Source organism: Alnus glutinosa, chromosome 1 (genome assembly GCF_958979055.1).
Source record: "Alnus glutinosa chromosome 1, dhAlnGlut1.1, whole genome shotgun sequence".
NCBI classification, from domain to species: Eukaryota; Viridiplantae; Streptophyta; class Magnoliopsida; order Fagales; family Betulaceae; genus Alnus; species Alnus glutinosa.
Genome location: NC_084886.1, coordinates 31,328,359 through 31,348,064, shown reverse-complemented (window position 1 = coordinate 31,348,064; position 19,706 = coordinate 31,328,359). Strand labels below are relative to the sequence as shown.

Genomic DNA, 19,706 nt, shown 5'->3' with positions numbered 1-19,706 from the left:
ACCTACCTGAAGGGGTCTTCAATGGAACTCCTTACCTTAGAGCCGACCTCTAAGATAGACTTCGGTTTACAGCACAGCACAATTGAAAAACGGCTTCAGAGGAGATATCACGTCTCTGAGCACTAATGGAATTCACACCGAATTCTTGCAGCTCTAAGTGCCCAGGGGCCCCTATTTATAGGCTGGGGGTCAGAATGGGCGTCAGGCAAAATATGCATGGGGGTCGTCCAGATGGTGAACCATATCCGTCCGGACGGACAACAGTGCAACAGGATTTTTTGAAATTTTCGCTGAGAAATCTTTCCTGTATAAGAACATCGTCCGGACGGGATGGCTCGATCGTCCGGACGAACGCACGTCCGCTGCAAGTAATTTCCATAACAGGCTTCGCGCGTCCAGACCATGGGGCAGGAGCGTCTGGACGGCTAAACTTCAACACGCAATTTCCATATCTGATGCGCGTGAGTCCGGACCATGAGGGGGAGACGTCCGGACGGTTGAAGTCGAATCGGCAATTACCATATACGATGCACCAGCGTTCGGACCACAGCTGTCAGATGTCCGGACGGTTCATTTTGAACTGCGATTCTTGCTTTACAGAGATACGCGTCCGGACGGGATACCACATCGTCCGGACGGTTGATTGATCTTCCCTTTCTTAAAACTTGGAAAGAATCAATGAGCCGTTCGAGAACTGATAGGCGTTTGGACGTGCTGCTGAAACGTCCGGACGGAGCAAGCTGGCACAGAAGCTTCTCGATACGATGTAGGTGTCCAGACGGAAGAAACACGTCGTCCGGACAGATGATGCTTGTCTGTCTGATGTCCAGACGGAATGACACGTCGTCCGGACGGATGGAACAGTAGACAGATAGGCATCCGGACGGGATGACACATCGTCCGGACGGCTGACAGGGAACTTGAAATTCTTCTGACTCGCAGGCAGAATCTTCTGACATCACTCTGAAAGTGGAATCCCTGTTTACCGCATCATTACACATAAGTGATTTTGTCCAAACACAGAATAAGGCCAAAATACTAACAAAGTTCACCAATGAAATTTAAATCACAATTTTTAGATCAACCAAAGTCTTAAAAATAACATGAACATGCAATTTCAAGTATTACTTTTTTCTTTTCTTTTTTTTAACAAAAAGTGTGTGTCCCATACCCCCAAACTTAAATTACACATTGTCCTCAATGTGTAGATAGAATGGAAAGATCATACTCGGGAGATGAGAAAATTGGTTGGACTAGGTATGGCTCGTAGTATACCCTCAAACTTGAATGCAGATACACTTTTCCAGAAAAACAAAACTAGAAAAACCAAGGAAAGGAAAACTAAAAAAAAAAAAATAGAAACTAAAATTAACCAAAATTAACCAAAATAAAATGAACAATAATTAAAAACAAACCCAAAATTCTTTAAAGGATATGGATTTTTAGTGCATGCAGTGGCCTCAGTACCACTAACTTGGGCAGATGTGCTTGAGCTCCTGGACTGCTCGAGACTTTTGGTAGTAGCTTTTGAGTTTAAACTTGAAATACCAATCTTTTCTTCTCTTGGACCACAGAGAATGAATTCTACCTATAGAAAGGTAGTTCCTACTGTTCATAGATCGGGGTAAATCACTTTGAGAATTCTCAAACAATTTCTCATCCAGAAGGGAATCATGAACGGGAATACTATGAGGAGAATACTTAGAGAGTTTTTCTACTTTGATGACCTCAGTTTGCTCGTCTAATAGCCCTAACAGACTATTCTTATGGCCCTTGGTAATTCTGGAATAGGAGTTGATGCTAAAGAAGTCGTAGTGCTCACTTCCTTGCCTTTTTCCCGATGTAGATCATGTGTGACCTAGATTTGCTCCTCCTTCCCTTCTTCCTCTTGATTTTCGACCACTTCTTCACTCCTCAATGTGGTGATAGCTTGCTCATGATAGGAAGAACTCCAATCCTTCACATAATATCCATTAGGATTAGCCACCAACTGACTTTGAAGCTCTTATTCTCTTTCTCTTTTGGGGCGGTTGATGATTTGTTCACAGTCAGCTTCCATTGGGAATTCGCCCATTTTTCTCTCACTTAACTCTTTGGCCAACTGCCCCAATTGTGTTTCCAATCTTTGGATAGCTTGACTTGTAGTGGCCTCCAATTTTTGAATAGCATGACTGGTCTGAGCATTGGTCTGCTGTTGTGCAGTCATAAATTGGAGTAGAGCACTTTTGAGGTCATTCTTCTTTGGCTCTGGATTGGGTTGGACTGCTTGTGGTGGGGCTTGATAGTTATTTCCCTGTTGGAAATTTCTTTGCTGCCCTTAGGGATTTTGTACATTCTAAGTGTTACTCCATGAAAAAATGGGGTGGGTTTGCCCCCCTGCATTGTAAGTGTTTGAGTATGGATTGTTCTTAGAAGGATAGTTATTCTGGCCCACATAGTTCGCTTGCTCCTGATCTGTAAATGAAGACATGGGACAAGTCTCAGTGGTGTGGTACGAATGAGAACATATGGCACATACCTCCGCTTGAGCAATCTGTTGAATGGGAGAGATGTTATGAGTAGTCATGACTTTCACTAGCATACCTAATTTCCTCTCCATGGTAGCCATCTGAGTTTGAACTCCATTATTGCCATTCACTTCATAGACGCCTTTTCCTTTGAGTCATTGCCTAGAGAAATTAGACTGTTGGCTCCATGCCAGGTTATAGGAATCACAGTAGAAGTCATTATCCGGTCTAGAGATCGGTGTATTCATATGCTCATAATGATAGTTAGAAAATTGTCTCATTTCAGGACAATCTCTGTAGCGCCCCAGATTTTTAGTAATACAATTAATGTCTTAAACTAGAATTTAAGATTAAATGAAATAGACTGACGGAATTATTCAGTAGACTAATTGGCATAATATTATTATAAATAATATTAATGTGTAATATGTACAATATATATATGGTTTATAAATTTATTATGTTTAAATATTATTGAGATAATAATATTACCGATGAAACAAACTAGACTCAAAACGGGTTTAAAATTACACTTTAATGAAATTATTATTGATAAAGACCTAGTGTAAAAATACCTAAATCTGCAATAATATCTGCAGGTGATTCGATGCATTTTCTGATAAAATGCTTACCGACACTCTCTCCCACCGACAGACGCACGTTTCATTCATTATTCAAAAGATATTCTTTATTTTATTAAATCAGCCACCCTCTCTGTATTCCATTAAAATTTTGCCGACACTCAGACCTTTATAACTGGCTTCCTCCTACTGCAAGAACATGCATCCTCCTTCTTCTTTTACTTCTTTTATTTTATTCTTTACTTTATTCTTTCATTTGTGCTCCTGTTGCCCGAATGAGAGATAGAAGCAGGCGAGAGCTAAGTGAAATTGAGAGAGAAATAGAGGCAGAGAGAAGGAGAGTGAGTTGAGAGTTATGAGTTGAGAGAAGGAGACAGGGAGAGTTGAGAGATGCCGAGACCACTGAACCCGTCAACAGCCGAACCCGTGAACCCAGAAACCACCGAACCAGCTGGATCCGTGAAGCCCGTGCAATCCCGGCAAGCCCGGAAACCATCCTACCCAGCCAAGCCCGAGATTCCGGCAACCCGCCAAGCACGAACCCGAAACCACGAGACCCATAAACCCGAGCGATCCAGCCCAGCTCGACGACCCAGCAGCAACCCGGAACCCACGAAACCGTGACCTGTGAGCCCAGACCCGTAAACCGGAACCCATCAACCCAGCTCGAATCCACAGCCCGTAGCCGACCTGAGCCAACCGTTGATCTGCGATCCAGAACCATGGACCCCGATCCAGCAACCTGTGCGATCCAGGAACCATGAGACCGGCGTGAGACTGATCGGAGATCCGAACCTCCATGGGTCTCCGGTGGGTCATCCAAAGGAGCGATTTCCGGGGGTCTAGAGACGAATTCCGGCAGATATTTCCATAGGTAATTAATTGCTATAATTGAGTCCTAAAATACTTTGGATTGAATGTTGTGTAAATGGATTTGGGTGTCATTTTGGAGGGTTTTGATGCTTATTGAAAACTTGTTTACTTCCCTCTATTATGAACCGATTGAGGTCTGAAGTAGGTTCATTTCTTTTGGTCTCTTATGATTTTGTTTTAGTAATAGCAGACTAGAGTGTTATTTGTGGTTTCCTACCCTCTGCTTGGTGCTCTAGTCGTGTGTGTGTATTTTAGTGTATTTCGGTTTTCTAACCTTTTTAACCAATTCAAGATTTGAGGATTATTATTGGATATTTTCTGTGTGTTGATTTTAGCCTTATATTGATTTGTGAAGTTACTGAGTTTTGGCCGTGTGTTACCTGTGATATTTTAGGTGTATGTGTTTCTTGATGACCGGTTATGTGATGTTCTAGAACTATGGTTGTTTTCAAAAGTAATAAAATATGATTCCCTAGTAATCATGAATGACCGAGAAGTTTTGAAAGGGTATTGAGTTTGGTTGTAAGTATAGGTCATTGTTGAACCCATTGATTGTACGTCCTATTTTTGGGGTTTTGTCATCATGGCTAAACAAGCTATTTTGGAGTAATTGTGGTATTCTTTCGATAAACAATGTTGGATATTATGTATAATGAATTCTATAATGATAATTAATATAAATCTTTAAAAGATAATGGTACCTAATTATTTAAATAGAAATTAAGATTTATGAGTAAAGATATTAACATTCTATGCGTATATATATATTTACTGCAGATGAAGAACTGAGAGATTATACAAAAAGGACTGTGAGTATTCCTTACTCACTCAGAATGATCAAGTGGAGCTTTCCATAATGTTTTGATATCTGTTTTATTTAATAGTATGCAACTTGTTTGGAGCATATTGGTTGTAATATGACATGTTTTAGTATTAAGGCATAGAGACAGATAGGAAGCCCTGAGAGGGATAGACAACCCAGTTGGTGGGTTTGAAGCTCTGAGGGATAGACATTCTTAGATTTAGGAGCGATAGACATCCTCGGCTTTGAAGCTCTGAGAGAGATAGACAACCCAGTTGGTGGGTTTGAGGCTCTGAGAGAGATAGACATCCATGGATATAGGAAAGATACACATCCTCGGTTTTGAAGCTCTGAGAGAGATAGACAACCCAGTTGGTGGGTTTGAGGCTCTGAGAGAGATAGACATCCATGGATATAGGAAAGATACACATCCTCGGTTTTGAAGCTCTGAGAGAGATAGACAACCCAGTTGGTGGGTTTGAGGCTCTGAGAGAGATAGACATCCATGGAATTTTGTGGGATTTGAGGCCCTGTGAGAGATAGACAATCCTAGTATGTGGGTTTGGTACTCTGAGAGGGATAGACAACCCAGGACTGAGGCCTTAAGAAAGGACCCTCAGTGAAAAGCCCGTAGAAAGAATAGAGATTTCGGAGTTTGAGTCATTGGCATAAGTGTGTATAATTGTTCTCATATTGTTGCACTACACATTGTTGCATCGCATACTTTTAATTAAATCAGTAATCTTATCATTATTGAAAGCAGTTGACTGACCCATGTATTTATATATGGGCGGTATAGCCCATGTTGCAGGTACGAAAGTGTATAAAGCTCAAGGATAGGAGTTTGTTAACATTACAGGAATTAGAACTGTTCGATAATGTAGTTGATGATTGTAGTGAATTCTTGTATCAATTTGAAATGTAATACTTTAATTACGTTTATCACTCAATAAAGCTTTGATGTGTTATTAATTCAAGCCTGTTGGATAAATTATATCTTCCGCTGCGAGAGTTTATCTCTGAGGTAGTAACGTCACGTGGAAACCGGAGGTTTCTGCTTACGAATTTGCTGGTTCAAATTTGGGGCGTTACAATCTCTAACATGATGATAATGATTAAAGTAATATGAACATGGTCCAGGGGGTGTGGGAATATCTCCCCACATGAATAAAATAACAAAAAGAAATTAAAATAACAAAAGAAACACAAAAATTAAAAATTAAAATTAAAGGAAAAAAAAATCTTCTTTTGTTTTTTAGATTATCATAAACAAAAATAACTAAAATAAAAGGAAAAACTTTAAAAACACAATTTAACACAATCTCCGGCAACGGCACCAAAAACTTGTTGTGTAAATATCTACCTAAATACATGGATAAATATTTGTACGTTTTACTTGTAAGTGCACAAAATCAAAATGATAGTATAGTAGGCAAATACGAGATCATTTCCACGAGGATTGATAAATTATGCTTAAAAAGATTTCCTAAATAATTGAGACGAGTGAAAAGAAATAAAAAAAGATTAATAAGATCTAATAAGAGAAGAGACAAAATATAGAGGAAATATAATAGGAGATAACATAGGGCGTCAATATCCACCGCTAATCATCCTCAATTAAGATTCACAATACCAATGCTGCAATTCATAACTTGATATTTAATGTTTACCGGCCACAAGGGCATGATATTTACTCCTAAAGCCATTGATTTCCCTAAATCACGAGTTAGGTATGATATCTACTTTAATTCTTTTCTTCTTTGAAGGATTTAGCATGGTATCTACTAAGTTGTTCTTCACGAAAGCATAAATCTATGAAAATCGGTATACACACTCAAGTTAGAACATGGTATCTATTCCAGTTGTCTCCATGTTGATTAATTCAAGAACCTGTGATGGAGTTCTTTTGTTACTTTATTATGCTCAGGACTCGGTCATCCAAATTGACATAAATAACAAATTCATACCACATGCATATGATGATCAAGTGTAAACATGAGAGGAATTCAAGAAAATAGGAAATAATCAAGTTAAGCATCAATATATGAATTGTAGCAAAGGCGCCAATTGAAAACCTTAACGAGACATAATTAAGGCTTCAATCGAGCCCTAACTAAAGTAGTAGTTACAACTAATATAAACTAAAATTATATACGTACATAAAATAAATAAAGAAAGAAAGAAAAACCAAAATTCTTCTTGAAGTAGCCTCCAATTCTTCTTCCCAAAGCTTGTGTATTTTTTCTTCAAAGGTTAGAGGTCTATTTATAGGCATTAGAGAAGCTCTAGAAGACCTAGGAATCCTAGAAAAATTGTAAATAGGTCTCCTAGTCCAAATAGAATAAGTACAAGTCTTTTTCATTTTCTGAAATTTCAATCCAAGTAGGAAAATGATTCCAAATTCGTACAGATTTGTGGTCCTTTATTGCGGGGCAATTTTGGCATGGTAAACTTCCGAATTAGGAAAAACTTATTTCTGACATATGTTTTTTTATTTTTTATTAGCTTTCCAACGCCACCAATTTTGTTGCAATCCAATACTTGAACCAAAAGTTATGATTAAATTACAGAAATGTGCTCATTCTGGATTCTTTCCAAAAATAACGAATTTTTGCCGACATCTCTTTTCTTAAACTCAAATTGATTTGGAGTTGAATCTTTCCAAAAATGAGTTTGCCGACTTCGTTACAATCTTGGAATTTGATGGATTTTCTTTCAAAACCTGTAAAATACAAGAAAACACAAAATTGAAAAACAATACAAACATCAAACTATAACAAAACTAAGAGCTTACCATATGTAAATTAAGGGGCTTGAATGTGTAACATTCAACACTTATTACGTCACAAGCGTCCTTAGGCAGCGACATTTGGTCATCATTGCCCTCGCTTTCGGTTTTCACCTCTCTATCAACACGTGCGATCATGGTCCTCTTATTTGGGCATTGTGAAGCTATGTGACCTACTCCCAAACAACGAAAACACTTAATATCACGATTACGAGTTTGGGATTCGGTTTTACCTTTGTTGACACTGGGAACTTCATCTCTCTTTTTTTGTGGTTCGGTTTTGGACTTTAAAACAGCTCCTTCGTCCTTCCTCCAATTCGACTTCCATGAAATAGAGGAGCCCGGATTTTGAAATGACCGAATTCCTTTCGTTTTAAGTTTCCGTTCCACCTTTATTGCCATGTGCACCATGTCCTCGAACTCCATGTAGTGTTGCAACTCCACCACGTTGGCAATGTCCCGATTCCACCCATTCAAAAACCTTGCCATGGTAGCTTCCCTATCCTCCTCTATATTAGCCTGAATCATGGCGATCTCCATCTCTTTGTAGTAATCATCCACGCTCCTATAGCCTTGAGTAAGACTTTGTAATTTCTAATACAAGTGCATATAGTAGTGACTTGGGAAAAACCGCCTCCTGATGATGGCCTTCACTTCCTCCCACGTCAAAATAGGCCTCTCATGGTTTCTCCTCCTATTCATGACAAGTTGATCCCACCATATAATAGCATAGTCAATAAACTCAATGACAACAAGTTTTACCTTTTTCTCCTCGGAGTAGTTGTGGCACTCAAAAATCAACTCCACCTTCTTCTCCCATTCCAAGTACGCTTTGGGATTGTTTTTTTCTTGGAACGAGGATATCTTCATTTTGATGTTTCCTAGGTTTTTGTCAATCCCATCTCGCCATCTCGGATCTTTTCGGAAACCTCTACCATCCCTTTCTCCCCTTGATACGAACCTGCCCTCACTGTTCAATGACGCTTGATCCTCTTGATATTCGAACTCTTTGGAGACACTCCTTTCTTGCTTTCTAGCATTAGGGACTTTTTGGGGAGACTCCTCACGCCAAGCAGCAATAACAGCGTCTTGCCTATCCTTCCGATCCCAATTTCATTAAACACCACGTTCATGCGTGCAAATTGTTCTTGCATAGCCTGCAACACAAAGGACGACTCCTCCCTTCCTTCTTGGCTCGATGTGTCACCCATATTTTTGAAACTGTAGAAAAATGTTAGAAATAATTCCTCACGACACTCCCTCATATGTTTGCACTCAAATTATGTCACTCACACTCATGTTTCACTCTTAAATTGGCTTTTTCCCGATATTAGTCTCACACTCTCTTGCCTTTTTCCACTCGTAGTTTCCCATTTTTAGTTCTTTATTAAACTAATAAACTTGATCAAGAAATTCAACTTGTAGCATTTAAACCAATACCGATAGCAAAATATTATAGAAACAAAGAATCAGAAGAGGACAAAAATCAGAATTTTTTTTGGGAGAAACTAAAACTACAAAAGTCACGATTCAAGAAAAAAATTTACACTGATACGCACGGCGAATGATAGTATTTGGTGCTTTAGTAACACCCTTTTTTTCTTTTTCTTTTTTTTTTTTAACTTGGTGCATGAAACAAAACAAAAATAAAGAACAATGAATACAAGCAGAACAAGATAAGATGATAACAAGAACAAGGAGTAATGAACACAGACGGAACAAGATAAGATGATAACAAGAAACAAAAGATAAAATGATAGTAAACTTGATTTTAGAACCTTGGCTTTGATACCAAATGATGCAAACCTCAACCGACACCCTTTGAGACCCAACAAACAATATTGGAATATTTGCCCCAAGAAAGCTAAACTTCAGATTTTTGATAGAAAACCCCGACCCAACGTTTATAAATGAAACGCGAACCGAAGGTATAAAGTAACAAATCCCGAGCCAATGATTATAATTGAATCACGAACCAAAGGTATAAAATTTGAACGTCACAAGGAAGAATCTTTGATAAGTTTACAAGTTTTCTGAAGAACTAATAGAGGAAACAAACCCCACGTTTTCTTTTATTTCCATTCCATGATCTTCATTACAATGAGTGCAGACTATTTATAACATTTTCAGCCCTACATGCTCACTATAAGGAAAAAGAAATTAATGTATTTCGAAAATAAGAAAATAGATTAAAAAAAAAAAAGAGACTAAAAACATAGGAGCCTAAAATTTAGCACTAATAATAGGTAAGTCAATCAGCCAATTAATTGGTATAGAATTAGCAAGTCAAATAGCCAATTAATTGGTATAAAATTGGTAAGTCAACCAACCAATTAATTTGTATGGAATTGGCAAGTCAATCAGCCAATTAATTGGTCTAAAAGTGGAAAGTCAATTAGTCATTAATCCACGCCATTGCTAAGGAAATTACACCCATCAATAGCTTGGATTAAATTTATCACGCCTTCATCTTCCTTTGGGCCAAGCTTGGAATGCCTCATTTTAGAATCACCCCTAATCTCTTGAATCAGCTCATTAAGTGTTTCTTTGATCTTCTGGGATCTTGCTCTAGTAATAGGCCTAACTGAAACATGCAATGGATCCTTTAATAGTGCTTGTTGATTCTCATCACATGTGCATGATGAAATCCCTAAAAGTGAAGTCTTTGATTTAAATGTTAACGAAGTTGATTTCCTTGGGGTAGAAAATATTTTATCAAATTCTCTTGATGTTAATTGCTCATTTTGATTTTTATGCGAAGAAAAATTTTATGTTTAAAAGTGAAGAGATCGTTGATCCTTTTTGGAAGATATTAAAGGCTCATAAACGGGAGAAGATGTGTGACAATTGTGTGAAGCTAGAGTTCTTTGAATCTAGAACGAAAAGTTTTCAAATTGATCATCGCAGTCTTGTGGTGATTAGTGAAGAATTATTTCTTGTGTGATGTTACATTGTTTTGCTTTTGAAGAGAAAGGGATGGAATGTATTGATTGGGCATCTGAAGGATCGGGGCAAGAATCATCTGAATTCGAGGATGAATTCTTTCCAACCCAGTGAGAATGATATTTGTTGTGAGTTTTAATTGTACTCGCAAGCGCACGGGTCGTTTGCAATATAATGTGTGCAAGTGCGAGGTCGAATCTATAGGAAATTGCGTTGCAAAAATCAAGCAAAATAATAAACTAAATTAAAACTGAATAAGAACAATTAAAAAAAAGGAACTAAGGTTTTAGAATCCATCTCGCCATATCAAACAACACATTTTTGTATTTTATTCATATACCCGATAAACAATTATGCCTTATTGATTGTTCAAAGTTCCATAAAAATGCATATTAAATCATTCAATGAATCCAACCATTAAATAAATCACAACGAATACCTAATTGAAATTAAATTATCCAATGTATTCATTTTGACAAACAAATCACAATGGATATCCTCTTTCAATCGAATGATTCGATGTATCAATCGATTCAAACGCATCGAATATCCAACTTTAAATAAGTAATTATTCAATCAAAAGACATGCATCAATTAATTGAATTTGGACTTGAACAATATTTTGATAAAAAAAAAAATGGATTATATAAATAAAATAACTAGAACGTGCGTTATCAATCACGAGGTTTCATCTTCAACCTTACTTGAAGATTTTAGCTTCTCATGCCTAAAAACAACACGCTAGCTTCAATTGAAAACATAAAAATTGAAAGACAAAAAGAAAATTATGCAATGAAAAAATAATGTAAAGAGACTTAAAAAAAGAGAAATTGCAGGAGAATAAACGCTGAACCCCGATGTACAAAAAGAGGCTCACGCCTCAGCCCCCCCCCCCCCCCCCCCCCTCTTCTACATGAAAAGAAAAGAAGCATATATATATATATAGCCACAAATCCTTAGGGTTTTGGTTCTGTATAATACACGTGTCTCGCTCTTTTCTTTTGGTTTTAAAAACTGCAATCACAAGTTAAACGGCGCCTCACCACTTTCCTAAAGAAAAACATATAAACAAAAGACACAAGACCCTGCGCCTCTTCAGTAAAAACTAAAAAGCATGTCTCGGTCAGATATGGAAAGTTCAGCTACTCTTTTCTGGGAAATAAATCAACTCGTGCATGTCTTGATTCTTTGGAGACCCGTGTGCATGGAAAGAAATTACTATACGTCCGTGCTGCTTCGTCTTGCACTGCCCGGTCAAGTGCATGCTAGGTATGCAAAGAAGATTGCTTGTCTAACTTGGGGAAATTCGCATGGCTCGCTGCTCTGTCATGGAAATAATCACGTCCACTTGCTGCCTGTTTAGAAAATAACGTGTATCATGGTTTGATGCTGGATTTTAGGAGATTCACGTGATTTCTGTTGGGGAATTATTATTCCCCACTCGGGTTATGCGCTCGGGAAGGTACGTTTGGTCGGGATTATGTGGTCTGTCGATAATGACCACTCGGATTATATGGTTGTTCGGGAATGACCAAGGTCTCGAGGTTATATGGTTGGTTGGAAATCACCAGGATCCTTAGCATTTATTAGGATCTTAGTACTTGTCAAATCAGGTCAAAAATCAGCATGTAGCACCATGCCTAATATCTTCACACCTTACTAGTCACTGTTCACACTGTACAATAACAAGACTTTTGCTATGCATCAACAGTAAAATGGAGTCTATATATATACCTATCATCTAAGAGGTATGGATCTATCTAATATATGAGCATCCCTCTCCCTCTCTTTCACTCTCTCAACTGACTTGGGCGTCGGAGGAGGTTCCGCTAGCCAACCCCCGGCGGGCCTTTGCTTTGTTGCAGGTTACAGGCGGAGAGACGAATCAAAAGCTGCCACGTCATCAAGCAAAAATAGCATCAACAGTTTGGCGCCGTCTGTGGGAACGATTTAATTGTTCTTGCAAAAAGAAAAATCTAGAAGTGCTGACCGGCAGAACACGTCCTTCATCAATGGTGGATTTTCGCAGATTTGAGTTTATGGGCAGTGGATCTGGGCTTACTTATTGCGAATTTATGGTTATCATTTTTGGTTTACATTTGGAAATACTGAATCGGTGTTTACTGATGTCAGATCCGTGTTTGTCTTCATCAAAAACCTTATGTATAGGTTCTTTTCGGCTACAAAAATCAAGGACTCAAGATGGGGGTTTCCGAATTGCCTCTGCCTTTCTGCCATTGCTGAGTTTGTTGGAGATACATGGGAAACTTCGAAATTTGTTTGCACTTGGTTGCGGGGGTCCAGGCAAGTCGGTGTTGGAAAGAAGAAGAAGAAAGTAAAAAAAAAAAAAAAGGGTGAAGAACTGGGCCCACCTTATCTCAGCAAGTAGGGAGATACCTGGCAGCGACAGCGACAAGTCTCATGCAGCTATCAGTTCTTCTCAAATCAAAGCTGTCATGTTTTCTTTATAAAAACAAAAAGGAAGAGAAAGCTGTCATGCATATGGACAAGTGTTGCATCAAGACTCCTACAGTACTGGTGATTGACCCATGACAGCACCCAATTCAAGCTACAGAGGAACGGGTTCTCGGTGCAAACTACGGATTTAGTGCCGAACCCGCGTAGACAAAAACTTCCCGATATTCGGCTAGCAGTGTCTCCATCTCGGTCCTTTGGTAAAAAAAAAAAAAAAAAAGAAAAGAAAAAAAGAGTGGGAATGCAGGAACATGAAAGGCTCCTGGAACTCCGACAAGAAGGAAAAGCTTACATTCCAAGCTCAATCCCGAGCTTGTACGCCAAGCTTGCATTCCTGACTCAATCTCGGTGCTTCTCAACAAACCCGACCAGTGGATCGAACACGCGACCTTCAGAGATGATGCCCGAGGAATGCATCCGCTGTGGTGACAAGCCGCCGACTCCACCGCCCTCTGACTGGTGATTAACAGACTCGTCACATTCGGTCCTCGTCTCTATGGGTTGTAAGAGAAGCACCATGTGATCCCGAGAAAGTGAGTGCATGCTCCCTGAGATGGAGTTCGGGAATCTATCGGAGTTCGGGATTCAACAAGGCTGAATCGCGATCATCGGCCAGCCCATGCTATTTTGGTAAACCGGCCTTCTCGGTGAGCACAAGTTTCGGGTTGTTGAGAAATTCAGTAAAGAAATCCTGAGAGGAGCAAGCAATGTAAAAAAAAAAAAAAAAAAGGAGGCAAAGAGAGAGATTAAAACTAGGATGAACTTTTTCCCTTTTGAAAAGTCAAAGGGATAATATATGATATATACGATCTTCCCATTATTGGGAGGAAAAATAAAGCCAAAGGAGAAACTTTCCCCCTTTGAAAAGTTAAAGGGCGTAACATGATCTTTTCACCTTTGTTAAAAAGGAAGCCACTGATCGGTGGGCCACATATCAGGAAAAGAAATGCAAAACTCTGTATACCGAGTTTGCTATATGCCAAGTTTGTTACATTCCGAGCAAGCATCCCCAAGCGTACATACCGAGTATTGCTCTGCATACCAAGTTTGCTACATACCGAGTTTTGCTCTGCGTACTGAGTTCAGTCTGCATACAGAGTTTTGCTCTACATACCGAGGTTAGTCTACATACTGAATTTGCTATATACCGAGTTTGCAAGCATCCCGAGCAAAGCATTCCGAGCAAGCATCCCGAGGAAAGCATTCCGAGCAAAGCATCCCGAGCAAAGCATTCCGAGCAAGCATCCCGAGCAAAGTATGCAAAGTATTCCGAGCAAGCATCCCGAGCAAAGCATTCCGAGCAAGCATCCTGAGCAAAGCATTCCGAGCAAGCATCCCGAGCAAAGTATTCCGAGCAAGCATTCTTAGCAAGCATCCCGAGCAAGCATTCCTAGCAAGCAATGAGATAAGTCTATTTTTCGCATTTTATTTCATGGTTAGCCTATTCACAATACATAGTAATTTATGGAAAATGACTTTTCGCAATGCTTGAATTCTTTAACAAACTCTACATTGAAGAATTGTCAAATTTCAAAACGGTTAAATATGTCTCATGTTTCAACTATTAAATTTAGAGGTTGGCTGCTCGCCACCACACACATAGGAAATGACGATGCATTACTACTTGATAAAATTTAGGTTATCCTCCTTTGGAGAAGGGGGGTAACTCGGTTTTACATTTAAGTTATCCTCCTTCGGATAAGGGGGGTAACTCGGTTTTTACAATTTTAGTTATTCTCCTTCGGATAAGGGGGGTAACTCGGTTTTACATTTAAGTTATCCTCCTTCGGATAAGGGGGGTAACTCGGTTTTTAAATTTTAGTTATCCTCCTTCGGATAAGGGGGGTAACTCGGTTTTTAAATTTTATTTATCCTCCTTCGGATAAGGGGGGTAACTCGGGTTTACATTTAAGTTATCCTCCTTCGGATAAGGGGGGTAACTCGGTTTTACATTTAGGTTATCCTCCTTCGGATAAGGGGAGTAACTCGATTTTTAAATTTTAGTTATCCTCCTTCGGATAAGGGGGCTAACTCGGTTTTACATTTAGGTTATCCTCCTTCGGATAAGGGGGGTAACTCGGTTTTTAAATTTTAGTTATCCTCCTTCGGATAAGGGGGTAACTCGGTTTTACATTTAGGTTATCCTCCTTCGGATAAGGGGGGTAACTCGGGTTTACATTTAAGTTATCCTCCTTCGGATAAGGAGGGTAACTCGGTTTTACATTTAGGTTATCCTCCTTCGGATAAGGGGGGTAACTCGGTTTTTAAATTTTAGTTATCCTCCTTCGGATAAGGGGGGTAACTCGGTTTTTACAATTTTAGTTATCCTCCTTCGGATAAGGGGGGTAACTCGGTTTTACATTTAGGTTATCCTCCTTCGGATAAGGGGGGTAACTTGGTTTTTAAATTTTAGTTATCCTCCTTCGGATAAGGGGGGTAACTCGATTTTACATTTAGGTTATCCTCCTTCAGATAAGGGGGGTAACTCGGTTTTTACAATTTTAGTTATCCTCCTTCGGATAAGGGGGGTAACTCGGTTTTACATTTAGGTTATCCTCCTTCGGATAAGGGGGGTAACTCGGTTTTTACAATTTTAGTTATCCTCCTTCGGATAAGGGGGGTAACTCGGTTTTACATTTAGGTTATCCTCCTTCGAATAAGGGGGGTAACTCAGTTTTTAAATTTTAGTTATCCTCCTTTGGATAAGAGGGGTAACTCGGTTTTACATTTAGGTTATCCTCCTTCGAATAAGGGAAAGACTTTCTTATCTCATTCCAACTTGTTATTTCCCCTTTTGGAAAGAGAACACATCTATATGTGCATTATTAGCAATATGCAGATTCTATTTGCAGGAAACCTTATTCGCAAGGCATAAAAAATCAATGAGGAGCATCACCTCGGTAAAAAATCAATGAGGAGCATAACCTCGGTAAAAAATCAATGAGGAGCATCACCTTGGTAAAAAATCAATGAGGAGCATCACCTCTGTAAAAAATCACAATGAGGAGCATCACCTCGGTAAAAAATCACAATGAGGAGCATCACCTCGGTAAAAAATCAATGAGGAGCATAACCTCGGTAAAAAATCAATGAGGAGCATCACCTCAATAAAAAATCAATGAGGAGCATCACCTCGGTAAAAAATCATTGAGGAGCTTAACCTCAGTAAAAAATCAATGAGGAGCATCACCTCGGTAAAAAATCATTGAGGAGCTTAACCTCAGTAAAAAATCAATGAGGAGCATAACCTCGGTAAAAAATCAATGAGGAGCATCACCTCAGTAAAAAATCAATGAGGAGCATCACCTCGGTAAAAAATCAATGATGAGCATCACCTCGGTAAAAAATCAATGAGGAGCATCACCTCGGTAAAAAATCAATGAGGAACATCACCTCGGTAAAAAATCAATGAGGAGCATCACCTTGGTAAAAAATCAATGAGGAGCATAACCTCGGTAAAAAATCAATGAGGAGCATCACCTCGGTAAAAAATCAATGAGGAGCATCACTTCGGTAAAAAATCAATGAGGAGCATCACCTCGGTAAAAAATCATTGAGGAGCTTAACCTCAGTAAAAAATCAATGATGAGCTTAACCTCGGTAAAAAATCACAATGAGGAGCACAACCTCTATGTCAAATCATCATGGGAAGATGTCCCCTACGGTAAAATTTGAAGACAAGGCACCATTGACATTCAGGCTTTTGTTGTGGAAAAAGCGGCAAAAGGGAATCTCCCTTAGATAAGGAGGCAGAAAACTTCTCCTCGAGTGAGGAGATCTTTGTTGGATAAGAAAATTGACATGGTCTCCAAGAGACGCTTCATGAGGTGATTAATGGACTTGTTCGTCCTTGAGAATCTATCACCTCAATTTGGTGCTACGGATTTTTCTCCCTCAGATATGGAGGGTAGAAAGGAGATCCACATGACATTTCGAGAGCTCAACAACACTTCGGATTTCTAGCGGCACAGATGACAGGCTGCCCTTGACCTAAACTAGTGCAGATGGAATCAGCTTTGCTTGATTGTCTCCTTCGGATAAGGGACGGCTGGGATAGGCTAGTCAGCCTTTCCCTCAAATCTCAACTCGCCGAAACCTTTGTTGATGACACATCACGATTCTCGGCAAATGAAGCAAATCTTTTATTAAACAACAATTTCTATTGCAGGAAGTCTAAAAGACGCAAACATTCTCGGAATAAGCAACTTTGGTGTCGGTCGAAAATCCACAAGATGAGAGACGTGAAGGAGGACGCACCTTTCCTAATGATAGGAAAACTCTGCGTACTCCCTTAATCATATCAGGACCAAGGGCTGGAGATCACATGTACATTGGATCCCCAACGCACTAGAGGATCGCATTAGCACACGCCATTAAGGCGGCTCCTTGAACCTGGCTTTCCCGAGAGGTCCTCTTTACCCGAGGTTATAGGAGAGGTTGAGAGCAATCGAGTAGGGTTGTCGGCCAGGAAACACTCCCCTTGTCTAAGGGGAGATAGTTAACATAAATTTTTCAAGTTTTCATGAAGACTACAATAAGTTCTATGCGTTCAGCACCCATGAATCGGTGGAATTATCATGAGAGATCTTGAGGAGTTTGCAGAAACTAGGAAGACCCGACCAAAGTTCAAGAAAAGTCACTTTATCACAAGAGGTTCAAGAAGCGTGAAAGTTTGAAACTCTAGAATTTCGAAGCATCGATTTCCATAATTTCCTTGCTTAATTCTCTTTATCTCAAATAAGAGATAAAAGAATTGGGGGGTAACTGTTGGGGAATTATTATTCCCCACTCGGGTTATGCGCTCGGGAAGGTACGTTTGGTCGGGATTATGTGGTCTGTCGGTAATGACCACTCGGATTATATGGTTGGTCGGGAATGACCAAGGTCTCGGTGTTATATGGTTGGTTGGGAATCACCAGGATCCTTAGCATTTATTAGGATCTTAGTACTTGTCAAATCAAGTCAGAAATCAGCATGTAGCACCATGCCTAATATCTTCACACCTTACTAGTCACTCACTGTACAATAACAAGACTTTTGCTATGCATCAACAGTAAAATGGAGTCTATATATATACCTATCATCTAAGAGGTATGGATTTATCTAATATATGAGCATCCCTCTCCCTCTCTTTCACTCTCTCAACTGACTTGGGCGTCGGAGGAGGTTCCGCCGGCCAACCCCCGGCGGGCCTTTGCTTTGTTGCAGGTTACAGGCGGAGAGACGAATCAAAAGCTGCCACGTCATCAAGCAAAAATAGCATCAACAATTTCAACTCTTGGTGCTGCCATGAAGAAAAATCTGCGCTGTTTGGTCCTCCTTTTGCGCCGCACGTCATGCATGTGTCTTAGGTACGCGCCGCATGACTTCCTCTCTCCGTTATTTCTTTCCTTTCGGTCCTAGGATTCGGTTCTACAGAGTGTGTCTTTCGGTCCTCCAGGAATACATGTGTTTCAGTCACAACAAAGATTTTTCTATATTTGTAAGGCGCCGTAGACCTGTCCACGTGTATTTGATGCTGCCACTTCCTAGTTTATTAAACAATGATGCATGGCTACAGGTGTGGTTATCTAAAGAAAACATGTAAAGCTCTCCTAAAGAAGTCTGACTTGCTGCTTCCCACACGCCCAAACAAGAAAAACCTTTCCTTATTTTTGCTTTTGTTTTGCGCTTTTCTTTTTCACTTAAAGTCCCTTGCAAGCCTGAAGATGTCTTCCATTAGACAAAATATATAGAGCTCATGCACATGTCTTCCATTAGACAAAATATTATTCTCTATAAATTTGCAATTTCACGTATAAATTGCTATTTTTTCTCAATAATCCGCAAAACACTAAAACACTAAAACTAACAAAAAACATTAGAAAATAACAAAGCTAAATGTTTAACAAATGCAAATTAAAGGGTCCAAATATACAATATTTGGCACTCATCAATATTGATGCGGGCCAGGTGACATGGGTATACCCAATAAGGATGATTTAACAAAGGCATATGCTTCAGCCCAATTAAGTCTACGGGCTCAACAGAATGTAAATGCCCAAATTGAAGAAATCCTGATGCAGTCTAGAGAGTTCTAAAAACCCTTGTGGCCGTCCCATTATCTATCATTTCCAAGACATTCCTAGGTCTAGTTTGAAGTTTAGAATCTTATCTTTCCAACGAAAAAACCCTTGTACGCCGAACGTTATGACCATTTTAAGTACAGTAGTCAGGCTTCTCAAGAATATGTATTAAGATGGCAGTTTGTCCCCTTGTCTGCTACACTAATTGATGATTGTTTTCTGTCATTATTACTTGTTTTAACTACATTAGGTGCTTATCCTATGCCTAGAGGGTTGTTCTAAGCTTATATAATACTTGTGTGTGTAAGTGTAAGGTAGATTAGAGTTTTGTGTTAAACACTAGCCTTTGGCTTGTAAGAGGAGAGTTCTCATTGTATCTCTATATTTTTTTGGTGTGATCCTTAGAGTGGTGAGTTTCTAAAATTCTGTATCCCTTGTTGTAATCCTTTAGGTGGTGATATTCTATATCCCTTTGGTGTTATCTCTTGGGTGATGAACTTTTATCTTTCATTTTGAGTGTGAGTTTGTGTAGTTGTTTCCATCTCCATTTTTGTCCGGTATCAGAAACAAGGAGTAATCGAGAGAGAATGATAGCTTGAGGTGTGCGATGAACGTGAAGGGCTACCTTTCTTTATAAACAGATTTGGATGGCCCATAACAATCCTTTTTGAT

General features: G+C 39.3%; 1 long non-coding RNA gene across 1 annotated transcript; it reads left to right on the top strand.

The window, feature by feature from the left end:
• Positions 1-4,736: 4,736 nt before the first annotated feature.
• LOC133858773 (uncharacterized) lies at positions 4,737-5,754 on the top strand. The gene is made up of 2 exons (XR_009898587.1): positions 4,737-4,770; positions 5,563-5,754. It is a non-coding gene; the product is annotated as an uncharacterized LOC133858773 (long non-coding RNA).
• The last annotated feature ends 13,952 nt before the right edge of the window (positions 5,755-19,706 follow it).